Below are 15,066 nucleotides of genomic sequence, written 5' to 3'. Positions count from 1 at the left end.
TCAACTGCCACCAATATATACTTGTTAGAGTAGGAAGAAGGGAAAGGTCCCATAAAATCCATACCCCAAACATCAAAGATCTCCACTTCCTGGATATTGTTCAACGGCATTTCATGTCGCCTAGAAATATTCCCAGTTCTCTGACAGTTGTCACATGCCTCCACAAACTTCTTTGCATCCTTGTATAAAGTGGGCCAGTAGAAGCCACTCATCAAAACTTTTGCTGCAGTTCTCTCACCTGTAAAATGTCCACCATATGCAGAACCATGACAATGCCACAACACATCCTTCTGTTCTTCCTCTGGAATACACCGTCGGATCACACTATCTGAACATCTATAGAAAAGATATGGCTCATCCCAAATATACCTCTTAACATCATGCAGAAATTTCTTCCTCTGTTGCCATGTTAAATCCTTAGGCATCAATCCAGCAGCTTTATTGTTGGCAAAATCAGCAAACCATGGTGGTGTACTGATAGATAAGACTTTATCCCCAACCATCTCTGTTACAGCACATATTGCCAAAACATGTTCATCAGGAAACTCTTCTCTGATCACTACTTCCGGCCCTTCTTGAAGCTCTTTTTCTGTAATCCTGGATAAGTGATCAGCCACCAAATTTTCAACTCCCTTTTTGTCCTTGATTTCTACCTCAAACTCTTGCAACAGTAACAACCAGCGGAGCAATCTGGGTTTAGCATCCTGCTTGCTCAACAAATACTTTAAAACTGCATAGTCAGTGTAAACGATAACTTTTGATCCTAACAGATATGGCCTGAATTTGTCAAATGCATACATAATAGCCAGTAATTCTTTTTCTGTAGTAGCATAATTCTTTTGTGCATCATTTAAGATCTTACTGGCATAGTAAATGACATGCAACAATTTATTCACTCTTTGGCCCAATGCCACTTCTACGGCATAGTCACTGGCATCAAACATTAATTCAAATGGTAATGAAAAATCATGTGCCATCATGATAGGTGCAGTGGTCAACTTTTCTTTTAAAACATGAAATGCATGCAAACATTCATCATCAAACAGAAATTCTTGATCCTTAACTAATAACTTGCATAAGGGCTTAGCAATTTTTGAAAAATCTTTTATGAACCGCCTATAAAATCCTGCATGACCAAGAAAACTCCTCACACCCTTAACATTTACAGGTGGAGGAAGTTTCTCTATCACAGAAATTTTTGCCCAGTCCACCTCAATTCCATTCCTAGACACCTTGTGTCCAAGAACTATACCTTCTGTCACCATAAAGTGGCACTTCTCCCAGTTCAAAACCAAATTACAGTCTTGACATCTTTTCAAAACAGAATCTAAATTCCCTAGACATACATCAAAATCAGAACCAAATACAGAAAAATCATCCATAAAAATTTCAATGCATTCTTCTATCATATCAGAAAAAATGGAAAGCATGCACCTTTGAAATGTGGCAGGAGCATTGCATAAACCGAAAGGCATCCTCCGGTATGCGAATATTCCATATGGACATGTAAAAGCAGTCTTCTCCTGATCCTCTGGTGCCACAGCTATCTGATTGTACCCTGAATAGCCGTCCAAGAAGCAATAGAAAGCATATCCTGCCAACCTCTCTAGCATCTGATCCAAGAAAGGAAGTGGAAAATGATCCTTCCTGGTTGCCTTATTCAGCCTCCGGTAATCAATGCACATTCTCCAGCCAGTGATTGTCCTGGTGGGAATCAACTCATTGTTCTCATTTTTCACCACAGTCATCCCCTCTTTCTTGGGTACGGTCTGCACAGGACTCACCCAAGCACTGTATGAAATTGGGTAAATCACCCCAGCATCAAGCAACTTCACCACCTCATTCCTCACTACTTCCTTCATAGTGGGGTTGAGTCTCCTCTGTGGTTGCCTTACTGGTTTGACCTCTTCTTCCATCAATATTTTGTGGGTGCAAAAGGAAGGATTAATACCCTTGAGATCTGAAAACTGTCATCCAATAACCATTTTATTCTTCTTGAGTACCTTAATCAACTTCCCTTCTTCCTCATCAGACAACATTGCATTAATGATTGCTGGATATGTTTGATCATCCCCAAGGAACACATACTTCAAATGTGAAGGTAATTCCTTAAGTTCTACCTTAGGTGCTCCTTTTGGAATGTCATCAATCTTCTTCTCAAGCTCTTCCACTTCTGGCTCTTCTTGGTAATCCTCTGTACCTATCTCTTCTTCTGATCTTTGTTCCTCAACTGGGAATTCTTCTTTTTTATTCACTTCTTCCACAACCTCCTGTATTACATCCAATCTAAAACAATCCTCCACATCAACAGGATGCTTGATGGTTTCAAATACATCAATTGTGACTGTTTCCTCATCCACCCTTAGCAACAACTTACCTTGTTCAACATCTATCAAAGATCTTGTAGTTGCTAAAAAGGGTCTTCCTAACAATAAAGGACTTTCTGTATCCTCTTCCTCCATGTCAAGAATCACAAAATCCACTGGAAAAATAAACTTGTCTACCTTGACCAAGACATCTTCAACCACACCTTCAGGCCTCTTGATAGATCTATCTGCAAGATGCAGAATAAGATTGGTTTCCTTCAAAGTGTTAATTCCCAAAGCTCTACATACTGTCAACGGCATCAAGTTTATACTGGCTCCCAAATCACACAATGCCTTTCCCACCTCCACATCTCCTATAGCAATAGAGATACTGAAGCTTCCTGGATCTTTCATTTTTGTTGGAAGCTTCTTCTGGATTAGGGCACTACACTCTGCTGTTAGGGCCACTGTCTCACCATCAGTTAATTTTCTCTTCTTAGTAAGAAGATCCTTCATGAATTTTGCATAGTGAGGCATATTTTCCAGTGCTTCAGAAAATGGTATGTTAATTTGTAAATTTTTGAAGATATCCAGAAATCTTGCATAGTGCTGCTTCTGAATCTCTTTCTTCAACCTCTGAGGGTAGGGAACTTTAGCATAGGGAGATAAACTAACTGGCTATTCTTTCTTGTCAGCCATCTTCTTCTTTTCCCACTTCATCATCTTTTGTGGGGAAGCATTTTTACCAACTTCTACCTCTCCTTCATTCTTATTGTCCTTCCCTTCCTCTTCTTTGTCAACTCCAACTATAACATCTCTAACAACTACTTCCTTCTCACTTTTCTCATTTCTCATTTTCTCTCCTTCATCATCAGAGACTACATCTTCAACCACAACCTCTTCTTCATTCTTTTTATTTTCCACCTTCTTTTTCCCTGGTTGAAGTACCAACCCACTTCTTGTCATAATTGCTTTACAGTGCTCCTTAGGATTCACCAGTGTATCACTTGGAAATTTCCCTTGTGGTCTCTCTGATATCTGTCTTGATAATTGACCAATCTGGGTCTCCAAATTTCTGATTGATGCTTCCTGATTTCTGAAAGAAGTTCTGGTCTCCTGCATGAATGCAGTTGTCTCTTCCCTGAATGAAGTAGAACCCTGAATATAATCCTGAGTTGTCTTAGATAACTGAGCAAACGCTTTCTCCCATGCAGCAGGATCACTTGACTGCTCCTTCATATGTGGTGGTGGAGGATGTAATGGTGGATTCAATTGGTGGTTGGAACTATAGCTGAATCCTGGGTGTTGATTCTTGTTTTTCCATGGTGGCATATAAACATTCTTTCCCTGATTGTTGTAGTTCCTTTGATTATTCTGATCATACCACACTCCATTCACCTCTGCTTGTTCTGATGATCCCCCATAATCACACTCCTCTGTCACATGGCCCTTACCACAGATAGCACATACACTCTTTGTTTCCACAGAAGCTACCTTTTGTGAAGAGAGTTGCTTAATAAGGGTATCTAATTGTTGCTGCTGTTGTCTCTGTGTCTGCATCAGTTGATCATTCCTTGCCAACAAAGCATCATACCCATCCAACCTGATAATTCCTGTCCTTCTGTCAGCCACTGGAGCATTATCAAATTCTTGAGATGCTAATGACTCAAAGATATCCAAGGCTTCTTGAGGGGTCTTGGTAGTCAATGATCCACCAGCAGTGGCATGCACCAAGGTTCTAGTGTTAGTGGTCATTCCTTGCAGGAAGATTGCTGCTTGTTGCCATGCCTCAATTCCATGCTGTGGACATTTCCTCAACAAAGTCTTGAATCTCTCCCAAGCCTCATAAATAGATTCTGACTCTTTCTGCTTAAAGCTTGTAATTTCATCCTTCAACTTGGCCCTCTTGGATGCTGAGAAAAACCTTTGCAAGAACTTGGTTTGCAAATCATCCCAAGTTGTTATACTTCCTTGTGGCAATGATTGCAGCCATCTCCTTGCATCATCCGTCAGTGAATGAGTGAATAGTCTCAACAGAATTGCATCTCTTGTGACACCATTTATCTTCACAGTATCACTCAACAATAGGAAGTTCTCTATGTGCAAGTAAGGGTCCTCCGCACTGGTTCCAGCAAACTGATCCTTCTGCACCAAATGTATCAAAGCAGGCTTCAATTCAAAGTTGTTGGGCTCCACTGTTGGGCGCACAACACTCCCAATTGGAGGAACCACTGCAGGAGTCATGTACTCTCCCAGTGTCCTCTGTGGTGGTGGTGGTCTGTGATTCTCTGCCATTATATCTTCCTGATTAACCGTACTTGATTCACCAATTTCTTGCAACTGTCTCCTTTGCCTGGCTGCCCTTTTGTGCTTCCTCAATGTCCTTTCTAATTCTGGATCATACAACAACAAATTTGGATCAAGTGTACCTCGCATGTACCAGAATCAAAATTGACCAGAAATTTAACATAAACTAAAATACTGAAAATAAAAGGATTCAATCTCAGAATTCTATAGTATCAGTTAGTGTTGAAAAACAAATTCCCCGGCAACGGCGCCAAAAACTTGTTGGACGTTTAGCAAGTGCACTAGTCGTACAAGTAATAAAATGATGAGTAAAGATCGTTCCCACGAGGAATTGTGTTCAAACACCAATATACCATAGAAAACTAATTTGAATCAAATAAGAGTTTGTAAAAATCATGAATAATTTGTCACCAGAAAATTGATTTTGAGTAAATTGACACAAAGTAAATATGGATTAGGAATTAATAAAAACAACAAGTAGTCAGAAAACAACTTTCCTCCATGATAACCCATATAAAAATTGATCATATGATGAATTCCTTTCCATGTGATGTTAATCAACCTTTTACTTATCATCAAGATGTAATCCCTTACTACCCTGATAGAAACATTAATCAGAAACCCCAATCCCTTGGTGATTTCTTTCTTAATACATGCATGAAATACTAAGGTTTTAAGATTACATCAGAACTCTAGCATCAATCCCTTGAGTACTAGAATTCTGATGTTGAGATTATCAAATACAGAAGTCATATAAACATCCCTGTTCTATACTACTTCTTTGATAGAAATAATTAACTCAGAAAATCTCAAATCAGCACATGAAAAATACTTCATCATATTAATCAAATCAACATAATATTATCATGGAGTTCCATTGCATTCAGACTACAAAGACTCTACTCAGACATGACTAAGGAATAAATAAGAGAAGAAGAAACAAACTTCATTTCCATGTTGAAAGTCTTCAATCTCCAAACTATTACAAGGAAATCCTAATACAAAAACTAAGAGAATTTAGAGAGAAGTCAGACTAAGTTTAAGAGAGAGAGAGAGTTCATATCCCTCAGATCCAGATTTTTCTCTAAGTGTCAAGGCTTTGCCTTATATAGTGTTACAATTAAAAACAGAAAACTGATGTGGGCGCTAAAACGTCCATAAGTGGCCGTTTTAGCGTCCATGCTTTACGTATGCTCAACTGCTTTTAACTGATTTCAACGCTAAAACGTTAAGGAATGACCGTTTTAGCGTCCAAACTTGGTGAATGCTCAACTAACTTTAACTGACTCCAACGCTAAAACGTTTGATTTGGACGTTTTAGCGGTGAAGACCAGAATCTTTTTCCACTTTAGGGCGCTAAAACGCATATTGCAGGCCGTTTTAGCGCCCAAGACCAGCAATTTTCCATCTTCTTAGTGTAGCAGCGCGCTAAAACGCTCTGTGTGGACGTTTTAGCGCTCATCACCAGCAAGTTTTGGCCTCTTTCTGTAACAGGGCGCTAAAACGCTCAGTGTGGACGTTTTAGCGCTCAACACCAGCAAGTTTTGGCCTCTTCCTGTAACAGGGCGCTAAAACGCTCAGTGTGGACGTTTTAGCGCTCAACACTTAGGCAATTTTTCTCCTCTTGAGCTCCAGAATCTTCTTCCTTCTCCAGTTGTCTTTCAAGCTTGCTTTTCCTACAAGAATCATACTGTTGCACAAAAGATGCTGGTGCTGAACATTAAAACGCCCAAAACTGAGCGTTTTTGCGCCCTGCTGCGCAAAGATGCTGGTGCTGAACATTAAAACGGGCAAAACTGGGCGTTTTAGCGCCTAAGACAGTTAAAAGCAGTTGGGCATCCGTCAAGGTTGAGCGCTAAAACGTCCAGAAATGAGAGTTTTAGCGCCCATGTCAGTTTTCAGTTGTAATTTGTAAATTATAAAAGGACAAGGGGCCTTCACATTCTGACATATTCCAGATATCAGATCCAATCCATCATATTTCATTCTGACTTTTCTCATCACACTAGGAGAAGGGAGATCAGATCAGGTCTTTCATAGATCTGATCTGACTCCTCATTTTCTCTGACTTTCCAAATTCTTAGGATTAGTTCTTGTAATAGTTAGTATTTCCTATGTAATTGCACTTGGAGATTGAAGACTCAACTATCATGTCAACGGAGTTTGATCTTTCTTCTCTTGTTTGTATTTCAATTATGTCTTAGGAGAGTCCTTTGTAGTCTGATTCAATGGAACTCAAGTTCGAATTTATGAATGGTTAATTAGATGTTTTGTTTATCTATTATATGATTGTATGAAGTTGTCTTGATTAATTCTTCATGTTGAGGAATAGTGTAGAACAGACATGTTTACATTGTTTCTCTATTTTTGACAACTTTATCATCAGTGTTCTAGTAGTCAAGGGATTGATGCTAGGATTCTGATGTGATCTTAAGACCTTAGTAATTAATGCATGTATTAAGAAAGGAATCACCAAGGGATTGGGGTTTCTGATTAATGTGTCTATCAGGGTAGTAAGGGATTACATCTTGAGATGATAAGAAAAAGGTTGATCAACATCACATAGTAGATAATTCGTAATGGAAATCGGTTCATCTATAAATTCATTTTTGAGGGAAAATGACATCTGACTACTTGTTTACATTATAATTTACATTTTATTTATTTATCAAGATTTAATTCAATTCAGTGTAGTTTCTGGTGACAAGAAATCTATGCAATCTATGAACTTTTGTTTGATTCAACTCAAGTACATATGGTTAGTCAGTGCTTGACACAAATCCTAGTGGGAACGATCTTTACTCATCATTTTATTACTTGTACGACTAGTACACTTGCTAGATCCGCAACAAGTTTTTGGCGCCGTTGCCGGGGATTTGTTCTTCAACATTGACAGACACCATTAATATTTGAGATTGAATCTTTTATTTTTCAGCAATTTATATTTTCATCAATTTTGGTCCAGAGAGCTAAAACGTTCAGACGTGACTGTTTTAGCGCAAGGCTACGCACATCAATGTGCACTTGTCTCTGGAGATTAGCGCTAAAACGCTTGATTTCAACGTTTTAGCGCTGATCCACTCATATGATTTACATGTTTCTGGGTAGTTTTCTCTTAGTTTTATTTTGCTGTTAGTTTAGTTTTGTAATTCAGTTAAGTACATTGGGATATTCACTGTTTTTGCATGATGCACATTATGATAGTACTGATGCTATTGGTTTATAAATGAATGTGTTTCAGTGATCCATTGCTGTTTCAGATTTGAATTAGTTGCTGGGGACAGCAACGTTTAAATCTGGGAATTGGGTGTGAATGAATGGCATGCAAACATCATGGAGATGTCACACAAATTGATGAGCCAAAACAGGGAAATATCTCAATCTTTTTCTTTTTGTTTTTAAGTTTTCTGTGTGATTTAGATTTTAGCTGTAATATTGAATTTGGATTTCAGTTGTGATATGGAATTCCATGAGGATTTGACTGATCAAAGTTTTATATGATTGATCAAATTAAGGATACAATCTTATACCTTGCATGTTGAGCTTAAATGAAATGATTGCATGACTCATTCAATGTGTAAGAGTAGAAAGATTAGTTTTGATGCATATAGAGAAAGTCAAGCATACACTCTGAACTGTGAGGAAATTGAGCCTATACAGAAAATTTTGTTCAGAGAGCACTTCACTGCATGAATAGCTCTAGAACTTGCCCTGTTTCTTGCTTGAAATGGTTGATGATGTGTAGGGTAGAGGCATTTACTTCTTGAACCAGAAAGTCAAATGGCCAACCTTTAAGTTCCAATTGCATGAAACACTTGAGCCTAGCCTGTTGTCTATCAAGCCAAGAACCACATTTATTCCAATCCTTCAGATTAAAAGTTTCAGATAAGTGATAAGGGATGGAGTGTTCTGTGGGGAGGAAAGTGTTTTTGCAATAAGTGAATGCAAGGTGTTGGAAACATAAGAAGGAAAAAAGGAAAATAAAGAAAAGGTTGTGAAACACAAAGTGTTTGGAAGAGACTGAGGGAAGTATTAAAGACACAAAGTGTCTGGAAGAAAAAGAAAGAAAAAGAAAATTTTTTGTTAAAGACACAAAGTGTCAGGAAGAAAAGGAGGAAGAAATGGTCAAAGAAAAGAACAAGGAATGAAAAGAAAGAAAGTTGAGGGAATTAGGAAGAAATTGATTAATTACTGTGAATTCCCTCTTATCTGAATCTGATTCATTTGATCTGAACTTCCCCTTTCACAGAAATCCTTACCTCTAGTCAAGCCACACACCAAGCCTCATTGCTAAACATACCAAAACCTTTTTGATCTACCTTATGGATTATTGTTACTGTGGATAGTGAGAAGATGGGCAAGCCTATGGCAGTTTGAGTGCAGTGAAGAGTGAGTGATAAGTACATCCTTAAACACTAGTGTGCAAGAGTGTTAAAATTCTCATAATTTTTGAGAAGTTCCTAGTGAGGGGGTGTTGTTGTTTGGAAGTCTCTGTATATCATCTTTACTGATTTGTTGAAAAGTCACAAATGATGTTGGGTAAATCATAGGAAATAAGAGATTGCATGGTTATAATTTTGTATCATGAAATGTTGATCTTTTGTTAATTGAAGTCCATCCTCATGAATTTCATCTGTAAAGAATCTCAAGTCCTTCTCTGTTTTAATTCATTGCTGAGGACAACAATGTTCAAATCTGGGAATTGTGATGAACCCTTAGTTCATCAAGTTTTTAAGCATGAATTAATATCAATTTGTGTGATTAAATGGATGGAAAAGAGGTTAATGTCCTGGAAATCTCTCAAATACAAGTTCTGAAGCTTATGTTGAAAATTTACATTGTTTTTGTAGGGAAATGAAGCTCAAGAAGCAAAAGAGAGAAAGAATAAGATTCTGAAGAATGGGAAAATTCTAAGTGTTGAGCGCTAAAACGCCCAAAACTGAGCGTTTTAGCGCCTAAGACAGTTAAAAGCAGTTGGGCATCCGTCAAGGTTGAGCGCTAAAACGTCCAGAAATGAGAGTTTTAGCGCCCATGTCAGTTTTTAGTTGTAATTTGTAAATTATAAAAAGACAAGGGGCCTTCACATTCTGACATATTCCAGATATCAGATCCAATCCATCATATTTCATTCTGACTTTTCTCATCACACTAGGAGAAGGGAGATCAGATCAGGTCTTTCATAGATCTGATCTGACTCCTCATTTTCTCTGACTTTCCAAATTCTTAGGATTAGTTCTTGTAATAGTTAGTATTTCCTATGTAATTGCACTTGGAGATTGAAGACTCAACTATCATGTCAATGGAGTTTGATCTTTCTTCTCTTGTTTGTATTTCAATTATGTCTTAGGAGAGTCCTTTGTAGTCTGATTCAATGGAACTCAAGTTTGAATTTATGAATGGTTAATTAGATGTTTTGTTTATCTATTATATGATTGTATGAAGTTGTCTTGATTAATTCTTAATGTTGAGGAATAGTGTAGAACAGACATGTTTACATTGTTTCTCTATTTTTGACAACTTCATCATCAGTGTTCTAGTAGTCAAGGGATTGATGCTAGAATTCTGATGTGATCTTATGACCTTCGTAATTAATGCATGTATTAAGAAAGGAATCACCAAGGGATTGGGGTTTCTGATTAATGTGTCTATCAGGGTAGTAAGGGATTAATTACATCTTGACATGATAAGAAAAAGGTTGATCAACATCACATAGTAGATAATTCATAATGGAAATTAGTTCATCTATAAATTCATTTTTGAGGGAAAATGACATCTGACTACTTGTTTACATTATAATTTACATTTTATTTATTTATCAAGATTTAATTCAATTCAGTGTAGTTTCTGGTGACAAGAAATCTATGCAATCTATGAACTTTTGTTTGATTCAACTCAAGTACATATGGTTAGTCAGTGCTTGACACAAATCCTCGTGGGAACGATCTTTACTCATCATTTTATTCCTTGTACGACTAGTACACTTGCTAGATCCGCAACACCAGCATATATCAAAATGTTGGCATCAGACAAACTTAGTGCTAAGAGTACTAAATGTCTATTTGTGGTGTATCCGAAAGGTACTAAAGGATACTACTTTTACTCCTTGGAAGAACACAAAGTGTTTGTGTCCAAGAATGCTGAGTTCCTTGAGAAAGATTTGATATCTCAAGGAGCCAGTGGGAGCAAAATTGATCTTGAAGAAGTTCAAGGACCACATGAACAGATTGAGGAACCCGAGTTTGCTCCGCAGGCGACGTTCTCCAATGGAGAAGTGAACACAACTCTGTAGGTGTAACAGCCCGTTACGTACCGGTATTGTTAACATTAATTATGATATTAAGCGCAGTTACAATCACAGCAGTTCATTTAAAAAAACGAGAATAAATTTTTTCCGACTATTACGCGAGCATTTAAATCCTAAAAAGCGTAATAATTAAAAGCTGTGACCGTAACCGTAAACTCTTGCGGAAGACTTATTTCAACTATTTTTATAACTTACATCATTTATTATGAGTTACTAAGGAGTTCCCATAAACTCACTTAGCCTATTTCCAACTTTACATTTTTACCAATTCGAACATGTTTCACTCTAAATTTTTCTGCGACCAAACCGATCGCAACCAACCCTTCTTCTCAGATTATATTTTTGTATTACTTAATTCCCTTTTTAACAAGCTATCATACGCTCAATTCGGAGCTCATTTGCTCCGGTTATCGCCGTTTGAAGTTGGATAAGCAATTAACCCAAACAACCCCAAAAACAGCTCCAAACCACTCACATTACTAGAATTACTGCACTCAATCCGCTCAACCATTTGCTCTCAAATTTTTATCCCACAAACTAGACATCTAAAACTTCATTTTGATATATCACACGCTTAATTTGGCGGAGAAACGAAGCGGGAATTAATTTCCCAAATCCGGTCCAGAATCTGCCTCAGGTGCAGGGGCACATGGGCAGTCCGTGTTTCTCTATTTTTTTCAGGCCGAAGATCAACCCAGAATTTCCTTAAATTTTGACACAAGGTAGAGGACATCTCAACCTTCAAAATGGCGTATGGCACGTCCCTAGGGGACTTCTATGGAGGGAGATATGCTCTCCCGAAGTTCGCCTAAAATCTGCCAATTCTACAGAAAATTCGCCAGAGTTTCCTTTGTTTTTCCAATAATCCCAAATTTGTAAAAGATCATTTAAACCTCAAATGTACCTAATAAACACATGATAATACAGTAATAATCCAATGGGTGGCACACACAAGGACCAACAACGCCTTGGGGCACTTACAACCCAATCCAGTTTATAGTTATTAAACATAGAGTCCATATTAATCATTCTTAAGTAGTTGCAATCACTAACACTTTTTTCATGCATATTTCCATCATACATATTATCATAACCTAAAATAGGCCTAAGGCCCTTCCATCATAATTAGACATGCATCAATACTATTATAATATGGCTTTACAAATTACAACTTGAAACTAAAACTTCAAATTACATTCTTCTAAAATTTCAACTTAATTTAAAAGACAACATAACCAAATACATCACTACTAGACTTAGGCAAAATGGCATGAACAAGATGCTAATGAAGCTACTAATAAATACAAATGACATGTTCATGCCCTAAGTCTAGCCTAGGCCACACGGCCAACAAAATGCAAAATATGAAGCGCTCCAGCGCTCACTCTGCGGGCCTCTTGCCCGAGGCTCCTGCTCCACTGCTACCTCCTGAAATAAATGCCCCGAGACGGGGTGAGATATACGAATATATCTCAGTAACCAAGAGGTTCTGGAGAAAACTCCACCCAATGGTTCACTTCGATGCATATCAATAGAATACAACAACCACTTTGAAAACGGGGTATAGCAAGGGATTTAGAGAATGGGGAATATAAAGAAAACAAAATACGACGATACGGGATGGTAACCCCAATTCCACGTACGCCCTCGGCATATATAAGCCTATGGGTATCATCCAAGGTGTGTTCACAGAAACCACAACCATGATGCCCAAACCAACCAAAACGCCAAAGACATTCCTAGTGTGCTCCTACCCGGATCACACACCATGACCGCAGTCAACTGGAACTCCCTCCTGGAGACCTATCCAGCGGAAGTCCGAAAATGCCCGAAGGCTAATAAAACTGTCTACTGGCCAGAGACTCGGTACCGCAGTACCCATAGCAATAATGCATGCATGCTCATGTGTTCTATACTATTCATACACACTTCCTACCGTTGCCATCAACTGGCAAGGTGGAACAGAAAAGGGGAACAAGCCCCAGTACCAAGAGGTTACCTTAATTCGTGTTTCCACAAGCTCCGTAGCAGCTTATCCCTCAACTCGGTACACAGCGGAATGCCTACACAGAGGACATTCCCAATCACTCTCAGTTCAACCCATACATGTTAATTTATAATTACACATGCAATGAACCAATTTCTTACCTCAATCCACTTGGTCCCGGACCAAGGGCAATTCACTGATTCAAGATTCGGGATTCAGGTCGATGTACGGCAACCTATACAATAACGTACATCCATCAGTACTCGTCAAATAGTATCAAAACGCAAAAACACAAAAATCCTCCCCATCTTCCCTTGATGGTTCGGCCATTGTAGTGTAAATGTGAGATTTATTTTTCTAAATTTTCTTTCTCATTTTGTTACGTCTCATTAGGTTGTCAATAAGCCAATTCAAGTGCCGGTTCGTCATTTTCGCGTCGGATTACATCAGGAAGCGAAAACCGCAAAATCCCCCCTTTTTCCCTTGGAGGTTCGGCCATATAGGTGTTAATTGGGGATTTATTTTTCTAAATTTTCTTTCTCATTATAGTACCCATCCTTGGGTTGCCATAAGGCCATTTCAACTGTCGTTTCGCCGTTTTATGTCTTTTAAGCATCGTTTCGCTAAATATTTCGCTCTAGGTTCATTTATGCCAACTAAACCACTTATTATTTTTCCATTGATTCTAACACTTGCCAATCACAACACAACCCATCTAAGCACTATATAACTACACAAATCATCATCCAAATCATTTTTCATCATCAATTCACTCATTTTTCCTCAAAGGTTCGAATCTTGCCCTATGACATTCCAAAGAATTTCCATTCAATTTTAATCACTCCAACCTTCACACAACCTATCATATCATCATACCATCATGCCACAATTCATCAAACAAGTCTCAACACCAAAATTCACAAGTCCAAAATCATGATCATCAAATTTTTCTAAGTTAAATTCATCAATTTTCACCAATAAATTTCATCGCATTTCTAGCTTTAATACATCATTCTAACACATTATCATCTAATACACATTTTCAAATTGAGCTCTCTAACGTCACTATTCATCATATCAAAGTTTAGGTTTTCAAAATCAAATCATCACCATCAACCATTTAAAATGCAAGAACACTCACCCAAATGGAAGGTACAAGGCTCCTCCTAACTATACTCCACCATTGGAGCACTTGGAAGCTCCAAGAACACAAAATTCCTCACCAAAACCGCAGCTGTAAATGGCCAAGATCTCCTCACACACGCGATTTCAAGGCTCAAGAGTGGTACCAATGTGTTTAGGAGGTGTTTTCCAACAAGTTTCAAGACAAAAATCGTTGGATTCGGTGGAGATTTGACCAAGTTATGGAAGAAAGAAAGCTTGAGCAATTCTTGGCCATGGAGGGGCTGCTGCACGCGGGAGAGAAGAGAGGGAGGAGAGAGAAAGTGTGAAAAAAAAGGTGAGTTTGACTCACTTAAGTCACAGGCGGGTCCCACACGCGTTTTAACTTTAATCAATCACCTAATTTCAACCACAAATTCATGACCTACATATTTTTCTTGTTCATGTCATATTTTTGTTTCCCAAAAATACTGATAAAATTTTCACGCTTATCGGTACAATTATACCGCAGTATTTTTACACCGGAAAATCACTATTCATCAATTTTTCCCAAAATGACTCAATTCCATCAAATTTCATCAAAATCATATTTCCTAACTCAAAAAAACATTTACAACTCATATTTGAAACCTAGAGCTCAAAACTCAATCGGCACGTTTTACGGTGCAATCGTACCGCGATATTTTTACCCGCGAAAAACACTATTCACTGATTTTTCTGAAACTTGCCTGTCCACTCAATTTTTCGTTCTGAACCCATTTCCAGGGTTATTTTTACCATCTGAGACCTTCTACTCAATTTTTATCTTCCTAGGGTTGCGTGTTGGCTAATTACCGTTTTGCCCTTTCTTTGTATTTTGGCCTAATCTTTTGGATTTTCACTAATCCATCACTTGATTGCTCACTTAATATTTTAATTACTTGATTTAAAATTGTGAGGTGTTATATTCACCCCAACTTTTAGAATTTTGTCCGCAAAATTAAATCATACTCATCCGCTAACTCAGGACACAGTCGGAGAATCTCATCCTCCCGCTCCCA

General features: G+C 38.1%; 1 long non-coding RNA gene and 1 other non-coding gene across 2 annotated transcripts; one reads left to right on the top strand and one right to left on the bottom strand.

The window, feature by feature from the left end:
- Window positions 1-4,098: 4,098 nt before the first annotated feature.
- LOC133315388 (small nucleolar RNA R71) lies at window positions 4,099-4,205 on the top strand. Its single transcript, XR_009752064.1, has one exon. It is a non-coding gene; the product is annotated as a small nucleolar RNA R71 (small nucleolar RNA).
- A 7,873-nt stretch (window positions 4,206-12,078) lies between these two features.
- On the bottom strand, window positions 12,079-14,308 carry LOC133315387 (uncharacterized). Its single transcript, XR_009752063.1, has 4 exons — window positions 14,046-14,308; window positions 13,066-13,139; window positions 12,917-12,980; window positions 12,079-12,345 (listed from the first exon to the last, which is right to left on the bottom strand). It is a non-coding gene; the product is annotated as an uncharacterized LOC133315387 (long non-coding RNA).
- Between the last annotated feature and the right edge of the window lie 758 nt (window positions 14,309-15,066).

This window comes from Gastrolobium bilobum, unplaced genomic scaffold (assembly GCF_033153095.1).
Source record: "Gastrolobium bilobum isolate Gb01-03AN ecotype WA unplaced genomic scaffold, APGP_CSIRO_Gbil_v1 utg42525, whole genome shotgun sequence".
NCBI lineage: Eukaryota > Viridiplantae > Streptophyta > Magnoliopsida > Fabales > Fabaceae > Gastrolobium > Gastrolobium bilobum.
This window is presented reverse-complemented; position numbering and strand designations above follow the sequence as displayed.